Here is a 13973-nt window from a genome sequence, read left to right as displayed (position 1 = left end):
CATTTCCCATTTATTTTCCACACGATATACCACTTACTGCTTTCCGAATACTACCCACGTACTTAATACAGAACCTTTAAGAAATATACTTAATAAGATTTAGCGCCTAATCTCGGTATTAAACCTTAATTATTTGGATGTAATTATCAATGAAACACATAAATGGAAAATAATACCCGATTAGGGTCCATAATGCTGATACACATAATCGAGAGAATTTCACACCAGGAATAATACGCAACGCCACACTTAATCAATTATTTCAATAAAATAGAAATTACAGAGTCTTGGCCCTCTCATCTCGATTACAACATATTGTCTGACCTCTGTTTCACTCGCAAACCCTATCTCTCTCTCAATATTTTGCTTACTCACTCTCCTATTCCATCCAATCTATATCATTACATTTTTTTCCTTTCTTTTATGGATTAAATCCTATCCTAACAACATTGACAACTCAATCTCTATTTTTATCAGCTCAACTATTAAATCCCTATTCTCAAGCTCTGATACACACCTATCCTAACACTTATCTCCCGTTCTAAAAATAATACAATGATTTAATTGTTACAATAATTGAAGTAAAGATCAATTTGAGAGATCCAACCCTCTCTCCTAAGAATTGATTTTGACCACTTAGGTCAATAAAATCCATCTCTTGTTAGCCACAACATGTGAACATACAATCACATTGCTGGCTAAGTCCGAATGCTCCTGCATTAGACTCCCGGGGAAGAAAAGAATCATTCATCAAACTGTCAGGATTGACCTAGTACTTCTGTAATTCTGCTGTTGTTAACGAACTGACATCCTTCATTGGTTGTCCCTTCCATTTGACTAGATACTGAAGATAATCTTGTCCTTTGGTTAGTTTGGATACTCTTTTCTCCAAAACAACTTCCACCTCTTTCTTGACTGTCTTTGGCATTTGTTCTTCCCAATTTAAAGTCTGAACTTCATCTTCTGTAGGTTCCTTCTATAACTCTGCCTCTCTCTCCTTGTATGGATATAAATCTGCAACATTGAAGATAGGTGATATTCCAATCCCTTCTAGCAACTCAATTTCATAAGCATTGGTTGAAAACTTCCTCACAATTCTGCATGGCCCTATCTTTTTAATCTTTAGTTTATTATAAGTCCCAACAGGAAATCTTTCTTCCCTCAAGTACACCATCACTAGATCTCCCACTTGGAATTATTTTTCTTTCCTCCTCATATCAACTCTCTGTTTTTATTTGCCACTACTTTCCTGCAATCTATCTTTGACATCTTCTTGTACTCTTTGCATCTGCTCTACAAACTCTTCAACCTTTGCACTTCTTGTCTCCTATTTGCCCAAATTTCTGAGCTCATACACACCTCTTGGATTCATTCCAAAAACAATCTGAAATGGACTCATCCTAGTACTTCAGTTTGGAGTATCATTATAAGCAAACTCAGCTTGATCAAGTGCTAAATCCCACTGCTTAGGATTGTTATACACTAAACTTCTCAATATGTTTCCCAGGTTTCTGTTTACCACTTCGGTCTGTCCATCTGTTTGAGGGTGATATGCTGAACTGAAACTAAGTTTGGCACCTAGTTTCTTCCAAAGCATTCTCCAGAAATTCCCAACATACTTTGTATCCCTTTCAGACACAATACTTATAGGCAATCCATGTAACCTTACAACTTCTGAAAAAAATAGATTAGCAATATGTGTTGAATCACTAGTATTTTTGCATGCAATGAAATGTGCCATTTTTGAAAATCTATCTACCACAACATAAATGGAACCATTTCCTCTTTGAGTTCTATGTAATCCCAAAACAAAATCCATACTAACTGCATCCCATGGTCGGTCTAGTAATGGTAATTGCTGGTACAATCCTGTATTTTGGCTTCTCCCCTTAGCATGTTGACAGATCGTGCACTTCTCAACAAATTTCTTAACATCAGTTTGCATCTTTGGCCAATAGTAAAAAGCAATTTACCTGAGCAAATGTTTTGTCTTGTCCAAAGTGCCCAGATAACCCTCCAATGTGTTTCTCCTTGATTATGTTTTCCCTCATAGAACATTTGGGAATGCACAGTTTGTTACCTTTAAACAGTAAACCTCCTTGGATAAGATAATCTAACCACTGGCTTCTATTATGAACTACTGGATTTTGTACAACTGCATAAATATCTTTAAATTCTGCATCATCTTTATACATATCAACCATTTCTTCAAATCCTACAACACCAACTCTTAATTCTTGCACAATGAAATTTACCCTTCTTAGAGCATCAACAACTTTGTTCAACTTACCACTTGTATGTTTTATCACAAAAGTGAAACTCTGCAAAAACTCTACCCACTTGGCATGCTTCTGGTTCAATTTTGGCTGGTTATTTATGAACTGTAATGCATGATTATCAGAATACAATACAAACTCCTTTGGTAGCAAATAATGTCTCCATTTTTTTAAAGCTTGCACAATAGCATAAAATTCTTTATCATAAGAGGAATATTTCTTCTTAGCTTCATTTAGTTTCTCACTAAAGTATGCTATTGGTCTCTGTTCCTGACTTAAAACTGCTCCAATTGCAACTCCACTAGCATCAGTTTCAACTTGAAAAACTTTTCCAAAATCAGGCAAAGCTAAAACTGGTTTTTCTGTAATTTTCTTCTTCAGCAACTTAAAATTTCGGTCTACTGCTTCTGTCCACTTGAATGGTTGATTAGTCTCTTTGATTGTTTCAATAATTGGTGCACAAATTTGACTAAAACTTCTGATAAATTTTCTATAGAAACTTGCAAGACCATGAAAGCTTCTTACCTCAAATATGTTTCTTGGAATAGGCCAGTTCCAAATTGCTTGGAATTTCTCTAGATCCATTTTTAGACCTTCTTTAGAAACTACAAACCCCAAATAGATTAATTATTCTTTCATAAAATTATATTTCTTCAGATTTATCAGTAGTTTCTCTTTCTGCAGAGTTCTTAGAACCAACTTAAGATGCTCCAAATGTTCCTCTTTGCTTGGATTGAAAACTAGAATATCATCAAGATAAACAATGACAAACTTGCCTGCATATTCCTTCAAGACTTCATTCATCAATCTCATGAATGTGTTGGGTGCATTAGTGAGTCCAAAAGGCATCACTAACCACTCATACAACCCATTGATTGTTTTAAATGCAGTCTTCCACTCATCTCCTTCTCTAATCCTTATTTGATTGTATCCACTCTTCAGATCTATCTTAGTAAAATACTTTAACCCACTTAAAAAATCCATCAAATCATTCATGCGTGGTAAAGGAAATCTATACCTGATAGTAATCGTGTTTATGGCTCTGGAATCAGTACACATATGCCATTCACCACCTTTCTTTGGACTGAGTATTGTTGGTACATCACATGGACTAAGACTCTCTCTCATTAATCCATTATCCATCAGTTCTTGTACTTGTCTCCCAACTTCTGCATTTTCTTGAGGAGTTAACCTGTATGCTACTTTATTTGGCAAACTTGCTCCAAGTATTAGATCAATGTGATGACTAATACTCTTGATTGGTGGTAATGCATTTGGTAACTCATCCACAATAATATCAGCAAAATCATTCAACAGAGTTTTGATTTCTTCAGATAAATCATCTAAGTTTGTGGAAGTAAAAATTACCTTAGGTCTCCTTATGACAACAAAATGTATTTGTTCATCCTTCTTGACTTCTTGTAACAATTCTTTCCCACTTATCAGCATAACATTATTTCCAGGCACTTCTTTGCCTGCTTCCTCCTTCAATGGCAGCAGTGTGTGTTTATTTCCATCCTTCTCTAGAGTGCAAGTGTTTATTCTACCATCATGCATAGCTTTCTGATCAAACTGCCAAGGTCTTCCCAGCAATACATGGCATACATCCATTGGCATTAAATCACATAATACCACTTCCTTATAAGTACCAATCTGGATTTCTACTTTGCATTGTTCTATCACAATAAGTTGATGTCCTTTTTGCAGCCATGATACTTTATAAGGAGTAGGGTGTACTATTTTCACTAATCCTAACTTGTCCACCATTTCTGTAGAAACTAGGTTATCAGTGCTTCCACTATCAATTATCACTTTACATCATTTTCCTTTGGACTTGCATGTAGTTCTGAATAAACTCTTTCTCTGAGCTGGTTCTCTTGTCTCTTTCTCTGCTTTAAGCAATACCCTTTTCAATAACAAAGATTCTCCTACTTCGGGTGATTCTTCCTTATTTGCAATTTGAGGTTTTTCTTCCTTTGCCTCAGCCACATTCACATTCCGTTGATTTGTTGCTTTATTATGAGGACAGTCCCATGATCCATGTCTCCATTCTCCACATGTATAACACCGAATTTCTCTTCCTCGGACTCTTCCTCTGGGTGCAAATCTTCCTCTACTAACGTCTCCTCTCTGTGGTGATCTGCTACTTGAACCTCCTGCTTCACCTTGAGGGTATTGAAATATTGATCTGGTAGTTCCTCTACCTCTTGCTGAACTTTTCCCTCTGTTCCTCTGATTTTGTTTTCTCAACATCTTCTCCTCTACTTTCAAACCTGCTTGATAGGTATCTTCAATTGTCTTTAGACTCAGCACGCTGATTTCATCTTGTATGTCATATCTCAAGCCATTGATGTATCTAGCTGCCTTTTCTACGTCATCCTCTACATGTCCTGCTCTAATGTTTAGATTATAAAATTCTTCTGTATATTCTTTGACAGCCATCCCCTTTTGTCTCAAATTCTGTAACTGTCTGAAAATATTTAACTGATAATCTTTTGGCATGAATTTACCTTTCAACCTACTCACCATTTTATCCCGTTGTTTGATCTTGGGCTTCCCTTTTCTCTCTCTGTATGTTTGTAGTTCATCCCACCAGATAGTTTCATGACCCTTCAATCTGGTAACTGCAAATTTCACCTTCTTCTTGTCATTAACCTCCTCATAGTTGAAATACTTGTCCAATGAACTGATCTAGTCCATCAATTCTTTTACATTGAGATTTCTGTCATACAAAGGTATTTCCACCTTTGGTCTTCCACTTGCTTTAGCCAATATCTTGAGAACTTTGGTAGCTTCATTTCCATCCTTTTCTTCTTCCTCAGAAGATTCTTCTGCAGCACTGACATCTCCTTCATCAGGTGCTCTCCTTTAAGTATTTTCCATTGTCTCCATCCTTGTACGCAGGTTTTGAATCTCTTCTAGCAAAACTGCATTCGCTACAGGTCTTCCCGACCTATGCTAGCTCCTCTCCTAGGTGGCATGTTTACTGTAGCAGACTTAATCCTTGAGCTCTGATACCAAATGATGTGGATGGTTACCAAAATTGATGTGGTAGTCTAGAATTAGACTAATGGTTCACTTAAAAACCAATCAGCTGCGCGTTAAACATATTTTGTACGTGTATTCCCTCCCGAGGGTCCCGCTTGCCTGACCAATCACCGTTGGTCCTACTTTGACTTCTTTCTCCCCGAGCGCTTCAATCTCCATCGTTGATCTGGCTTCTTCAGATCCAACGGATATCACATCGTATCTGCTTGCCAACTAGTCTAGCTGATTTCCACCATCGATCTGTCCCGTTCGATCCAACGGTTATCGTGCAATCTCGCGCGATTACTTGCACAATCGATATCAGGTTGAGAGCACGCGAGATAAGTGGTTTCTCCGTGCTACGTGTCAACACCTTAGGTTAATCGCACGATTTGGAAAAATACCATTTACCATTTATTTTCCACGCGATATACCACTTACTGCTTTCCGAATACTACCCACGTGCTTAATACAGAACCTTTAAGAAATATACTTAATAAGATTTAGCGCCTAATCTCGGTATTAACCCTTAACGCTATTTGGCTGTAATTATCAATGAAACACATAAATGGAAAATAATACCCGATTAGGGTCCAGAATGTCGATACACAGATTCGAGAGAATTTCACACCAGGAATAATACGCAACGCCACACTTAATCAATTATTTCAATAAAATAGAAATTACAGAGTCTTAGCCCTCTCGGCTCAATTACAACAATTTGTCTAACCTCTGTTTCACTCGCAAACCCTATCTCTCTCTCAATCTTTCGCTTATTCACTCTCCTATTCCATCCAATCTCTATCATTACATTTTTCCTCACTCTCCTATTCCATCCAATCTCTATCATTACATTTTTTCCTTTCTTTTATGGATCAAATCCTATCCTAACAACATTGACAACTCAATCTCTATTTTTATCAACTCAACTATTAAATCCCTATTCTCAAGCTCCGATACACACCTATCCTAACACTTATCTGATGTTCTAAAAATAATACAATGATTTAATTGTTACAATAATTGAAGTAAAGATCAATTCGAGAGATCCAACCCTCTAATAAAATCCATCTCTTGTTAGCCACAATATGTGAATATACAATCACATTGTTGGCTAAGTCCGAATGCTCCTGCATCACATATATATATTGATTTTGAAATGAGCCATGATTTTTAGGCATGTGGTATTAATAAGCCATGGTATTGTAAAAAAACCTATTTGCAAATTAATAATATTGATGGTAAAATGAAGGCGAATATACATAGTTAAAAATCTTCTTATATTGTAAGTTTATTGTAAGAATTAAGTTTTTATGTGCTTATTAATTAAAATTAAATATGGCTATGAAATTATTTTTTACACCACTACATCTCCCCAATACCTTTTTGCTTTTAGATTTAATTTAAAAAGTGTTATAAAATTAAATTAAACTAAAATATTTAAAAAATTGTTGACATATAATCTTTCTTACATTACATCTAACACCTACACATCTCCCTAACACTGGGTCGGTGCAATTATCCACTCCTTTTGACTTTGAAAATATCTTCATCATTTAAATTCTTTAGATGTTTAATTTTGCTTTCGTTAGAGTAAATTATGTGATTAAATTTATAGAAATATTTAGTAATAATTAATTTTAATAATTTGACATATGTAATATTTGCTCAAAAAAAGAAGAAAAGATATTTGATAATTTCGTGAACAAAGTATGCTTTCAAATTTATCTTTAATGATATTGAGTAACTATTTAAAAGTTTCATTAAATTTAAAAAAAATGTTTGTTTTTTGTTTTTTTTGTTTTTGTTTTTAAATTAAGATTTTTGGAATATAATTTAAAATATTTGATTTGGTTTATACAAGATTTGTTGTAAAAGTTTGGGCATGGAGTGTGCCTTAATTAAAATTGTTTATGTTTGGCTAAGAGTTAATCTTCCCCAGACGTAAGGAAACAAGTTAATAGACCAAGACCCAAAGCATCTGGTAGGAGTGAAAGCCTACTCCCTTATGGACCACTAGTAGGGTAATTCTAGGTGGCTTGGTTTTCCTATAATAACAATGGTATATTAGCATACATTTATGGATAACAGTGAGTGATGGTTGTCCCCACTGTTGGGTTGACAATTGAGTTATGATAAGTTTTCTCACTATGTCAAAAAATAAAAAAATTGTTACAAAAGTAAAATATTTGATAAACCCTTAAACCAAATATAATATCATATTTATTTTTAATAATTTTTTCCAAGGAAAAAACTGTAACTTTATTTATGTTTAATAAACAAAATTACATTTTTCATATACATTTTAGAAAAATGTATTTCCTAAGATCTACCCAAATCCCTCCGTGCCTCCAATAAAAACATCACAAAATTTAAAAATTTTGACCATCATATGAGTTAAGAATATACAACAACCATATAAGTTTGATATATTTCAAAAAACTATTTCAATTATTTGAAAGTAATAATAAATAATGCTAATATGAAAGTAGCCCATAAGGCCAAAAAAAAAAAAACCATGACATAAAATTGAAAATTGAGTTTGATGAAGAAGTTAATCTGCAAGAAAAAACATAAAGGACCATGATACGAGTGTTGAGAGATCTGTTCACCTATATGTGGTCTATGATAAAAACTACAATGATTTCCTTCAGAATTCCTTCAATGTGCCAAAGGCCCCAAACCAACTATAGGCTTTCTTTAGAAACCATGTTCATTGCTCAATGTCCATGCAAATATGAGTGAATGTGAAATATGAGTAAGAATGTTTTACCTTTTACAAATCTTCCAAATCTTCCAAAATATGAACAAGATGAATCTTATGGCATTGTTAAATGATGTTAACCAAATTTATAACAAGTAAAAAATCACCAAAAACTTAACTTATCACACCTTTTTTCTTTTAACAAAAGCAACCAGAGAGTCATATCAATATGCTAAAAGTTCGGCTAAATTATTTGTACTGCTCCCTAAACCCATACTAAATAAGGAGTAGATCATCTATGTGGTGCTGGTTGTTTTATTTTATTTATTTATAATAGTTTTAAATAATTATTTAAAAGATTTATCAGTTTTGAAAAAGCTTACATATTTTTTTCCCACTGATATTTTAAAATAATACTTTTTATGTAATGTTAAAAATAAAAATAAAATATAATATATAATATAGTGTTAAAAATAAAAAACATTATATTTCAGGATTATTTTATTTATTTATTCATTTATTTTAATTTAAATATAAAAATATATCTTTTTATGTAGTGTAAAAATAATATATAATATAATGTTAAAAATAAAAAACATTATATTTCAGGATTATTTTATTTATTTATTTATTTATTTTAATTTAAATATATGAAATTGTACTAAAACATATCATGTCAAAATTCTAATTTCTATATGTGATGTTTAAAAAAATAAATTAGAAAAATAATTAAGAAAAAATAACGCTAATTAGAAAAATAATTAAGAAAAAATAACGGGAATGAATTTGATTAATTTTTAGGTTTATGTTTTCAAAGTAAATGAAAACATATATTGTTTTGTCTTTTAATTAAATTTTAAATGGTGGGTTAGCTTTGGTCTTATTATGTTTTAATTTAAGAAATTATTGTTATTATTATTTTAAAAAATTGGTTATTACATAGCAATTCTCAAAATTTAGATTGGTTATTTATGGGAGAGACCGGACCATAATCCAAAGTAGACTCTCTTTTGGGGATGCCAGAGCCAACTGAAACTTGAAAGATAAAAACGCAATCAGGGTATTGTTGGACATTGGATAAAGCAACACTGCCAGTGTGTTCACAACATGAACTAAATCGTGATTCCAACAAGTGGTAGAGGAATGTTAGGAATACAGAGAGGGGCGCTGAATCAATATTTCATCCAATTGTTAATTTTGATAGTTAAAACTCTTTTACAAATAAAAAGCACAAACCATGTAAGAACACAAGAATTAAAGATAAAAAATTTCTTGTGTAATTTTATCTCAGATTACAATGATGAGGATACCAATCCTCTTTTACAAATTCAGGCTCCAACCTATCTAATAAGGACACCAATCCTTTTATACAAACCAAGGCACGTGTTGTAACATATTTCGGCACACTGAAAATTAAAAAATTTCAGTGTGAAATTGCCATTTCTTTCTAAGTTAAATATTTTTGTGTAATTTTATCTTAGATTACAATGATGATGATACCAATCCTCTTTTACAAATTCAGGCTCCAACCTATCAAATAAGGACATCAATCCTTTTATACAAACCGAGGCACTTGTTGTAACATATTTAGACACATTCAATGTGAAATTGCCATTTCCTTCGAGTTAAATACTGAACGCATATATAAATTTTATGCTTTTGAAAGATTTATTTATTTTTTATATATAATAATTTTAATTTTTATAAAAATATAATTATATATTTTTATGAAAATATTTATTTAAAATTAAAATTATATTATAAAAAATCAAATTTAATCCTAATCATAAGCTAAAATCATAAACGCACTCAAAGCTAAAGGTCAAAGCTTATGGCCCGCCCCGCATTTAACTGATTAAACTCTCCTTATCGATCATGCCTGGAGATATGGGTAATTTAATCCGACTTTAAAAAAATGATTTCGGACCCCCCTTGGCCATTTCTTGTTAACATAGGGGGCGGTTCGAAGTCAACTGTCACGCCCCTACACCTGCGGTAGTCTTCCAACCGCTTATAGCGAGGTGCGGCACCACCGAACACTTTCTTTTCACCAATACTTATGTTCGTGGACTACGCCTACATTCACTTTTTCCTACTTAGTTTGTGTTTCGCAACCAAGTATTATTATGTTTATCCTTTATACCAATGAACACCCATACTCATTCATTATCAACAGCGTTAACCAAGAGAAATGCACAACAGTATAAAGGGAGGGGCAACTCCCTGCAATATGAGTCTGCCCGAATATCAATATATTATATAATCTTCATTTTTACAATGTACAGACTAAGTCCTTGGGAAACCCCAAATTTACACTTAGCCAAATTTTCACAACTTCGGCAAACTCGGTTGCCCAGCTCGTCGGCACCTCCGCACGGTCGCCGCACGACTCTCCAACCCGTCGTTCACCTCATCGCACGTCTTCGCCGGTTCGCTCTTCGTTTGGTCGCAAACGCCCAAACCGTGTATCCCTGCCCACACGCAGTCCCGCTTGTCAACTCTTGACAAACACCCAAATCGTGTGCACAACACATAGTACCGCCTGCCCAACTCTACGACCTCCGGTTCCAACCTCCGTCTCACCTTCGTGCACACTTGCACGGTGGGCGGGCGCTCACCCGAGTCGCCAAGACACCCACGCCAAGTCGTCGCACAAACACCTCCGCACAATACACCCGGGCACGTCTTGCCCAACGCATCCACCTCTCACCAAGAGCGCTCTCACCAAGTGCGAACTACCAAAGAGGAGCGCATGAGCTATGCGCTTGCCTCCTCTTAAAACTGCGCACTAGAGACTCTCTTCCAAGAGCGAAGATGAAGTGCGAAGTTGGATGATTTGAATGAGCCAATGTAACAACACTTATACCAATCGTAGGGCGTGGTGGTGGCTTGCGCAACCGACCTTCCTACGCCCACACTCCATCGCATAAGCCCCTACATTCACCACGTCGGCCTCCATATGTTTAACCAAGGCTCCCACGCATATAAACACTCCATCGCAGGTTTATTATGTCGCATATGTTCGTCGCACATAGCTCGCAGGAACGTCGCATTTCCTCCGCACGCCCGGTTCGTCGCACCCGCCCGTCGCGCGCGCGTGCACGGTCACCCAGCGCCCAACCGCACCACACATCCGAGGACCTTACATCCTCCTCCACCTGAAATCGTTGTCGTCCTCGACAACATACCATCCTGGTAACCATCCACCAAGATCATCCATGATGTCAACTCCTCCACATACTGCAAACATCACTGCAACATATGTAGAACCACCGTCTCCACCATGTCTCGCCCCGGTAACCATCTGTCACCAAGATCACCATACCAAGGTATACACCTCATCGGTATGTCATCCATCAGAGATCATCTCAATCCATGATCATCGACCTCCCTGTCACAATCTCCACATGCTGCTCTCCATCATGGAAGGCTGGTCCCTCCATCCAAGCTACATGCTCACTGCAACATATCGTGTCGACCTCCTCATGTGTCATCATGTGAACTACTGCCATGATACTCCAACACAATGCTAACACATCTCTGCACACTGTTAACCCCCATGTCTGAACTAGTCGGATGGCCAGTCCAACTGTCACGCTCAAACCATGAGAATGCACATCCTCATGCTACCATCAGTTGTTTCTCAAAACATCCTGTCACATCCTCAACTCGATCAAGAATCCATCTCCATATAAGTAAGCCATGCTCAGGTCCATGAAGTAGTCTTCATCTCATCTGCAACATGTTGTCCAAAGTAGTTGAGTCTCGGCTCAACCCATGCCCAAGTGTTGCCACCAAGGCATCATCATCATTGTAACTCCATCACTCCAAAGTGTCTCATATCGATCATCCACATCAAGTCACTCTTCCAAGCCATGCCCATACATGTACTTTGAAAGTATGCATCCCATACTGCATCAAAGTCTCTGACCTCAGCTCCTCAATGCATCAGATCCTCTAAGTCCACCATATATGAAGTCCCTAAAAGTCACAACCTCATGTCATCATGAGCTCCATGAGTCATCTCCAACCAACATCTCAGCAAGCATACAAGTCTCGGCCTAAAGGTCTCTGCAAGATGCCTCAGGTCTCCATGTAGTAGGAATGCTCCATAGTCTGCTCACAACTCCATCCAAGTCCATGGTCTTGTTGTACAAGAGTGCACAACCTCTCCATCGGCACATAAGCAAAACATCCCCATGTCACATCAGCAAATCCATCTGCACAACATCCCTGCCTTGGCACCCCTCATTGGATGTCCATAAGTGACACCTCTACAAGTGCTCCTGCACAATGTCCCTGCATAACACTGCCATGCTCCATGTCTCCAACCTGATGTCCATGACTAAGTTGCCCATGTAGTCCAACCAAGTAGACCCATCACAACAATCGGTCATCCTCATCCAAGTCTGCAATCTTCGGTCTAGTGAACTCGGTCACCCAACCATATCATCATGTCATGAGTCCCTCCATCATAGCTTCTCCACCAAAGATTCCACCAAGACTATCTCTTGGTCTCCGCCATGAGAAGTCCACCCAAGCATCATCATCATACCTCAAGTGTGTGCCCTCCTCAATATGTCCATGAGTCATTTCGGGCACTTAGCCAATCTTCCATATGGCTAAAGCATGACCCATTCCTCCGCAACGATCATCAAGTTCCTCCCTTGTCAAGGGCCTTTGTACCTTCTACCATAAGGTCACAAACAACCCCAACAAGTCCTGCAACCATCAACAATCCTTGCTCTTCATCATCATCATCATGAGGCTCTTCCTCATTCATCCATGTCCACAAACTGCACGATCTTGGTCCAACTTGATCAATCTCAAGTTCATCCTCCACCGTTGTCACATCTGCGACATCTTCAACTATCATCACTTCCTCTTCCTTGATAGCACAATCTGCAACTTCATCTTGCTCCATTGTCCATCCAAGTTGAAGAAGTTCATCTTCAACATTCTTTTCCAAGACTTCAAGCTTCTCTCGAATCCGAGGATTCTCTTCTTTCAACCTCTTCAACCTGTATAAGGTAAGCAAGAGCTTCCCTTTGCATTCTTCCAAACCTGCCATGCCTTGTCGTTCAGCTCGGTCCAAGCACTAAGCTTCACCTCTGCTAAACCTGTTTCACCCAGCTTCCTGCAAGACTTCTCCAAGTCTTCAGACTAGCTCTGATACCACCTGTCACGCCCCTACACCTGTGGTAGTCTTCCAACCGCTTATAGCGAGGTGCGGCACCACCGAACACTTTCTTTTCACCAATACTTATGTTCGTGGACTACGCCTACATTCACTTTTTCCTACTTAATTTGTGCTTCGCAACCAAGTATTATTATGTTTATCCTTTATACCAATGAACACCCATACTCATTCATTATCAACAGCATTAACCAAGAGAAATGCACAACAGTATAAAGGGAGGGGCAACTCCCTGCAATATGAGTCTGCCCGAATATCAATATATTATATAATCTTCATTTTTACAATGTACAGACTAAGTCCTTGGGAAACCCCAAATTTACACTTAGCCAAATTTTCACAACTTCGGCAAACTCGATTGCCTAGCTCGTCGGCACCTCCGCACGGTCGCCGCACGACTCTCCAACCCGTCGTTCACCTCGTCGCACGTCTTCGCCGGTTCGCTCTTCGTTTGGTCGCAAACGCCCAAACCGTGTATCCCTGCCCACACGCAGTCCCGCTTATCAACTCTTGACAAACACCCAAATCGTGTGCACAGCACGTAGTACCGCCTGCCCAACTCTACGACCTCCGATTCCAACCTCCGTCTCACCTTCGTGCACACTTTCACGGTGGGCGGGCGCTCACCCGAGTCGCTAAGACACCCACGCCAAGTCGTCGCACAAACACCTCCGCACAATACACCCGGGCACGTCTTGCCCAACACATCCACCTCTCACCAAGAGCGCTCTCACCAAGTGCGAACTACCAAAGAGGAGCGCATGAGCTA

Source organism: Pinus tabuliformis, chromosome 1_2, assembly GCF_031772625.1.
Source record: "Pinus tabuliformis cultivar Carrire ecotype Pingquan chromosome 1_2, CPIR1, whole genome shotgun sequence".
Taxonomy (NCBI): Eukaryota; Viridiplantae; Streptophyta; class Pinopsida; order Pinales; family Pinaceae; genus Pinus; species Pinus tabuliformis.
The sequence above is the reverse complement of the archived record's forward strand: the minus strand, read 5'-3'. Positions refer to the sequence as shown.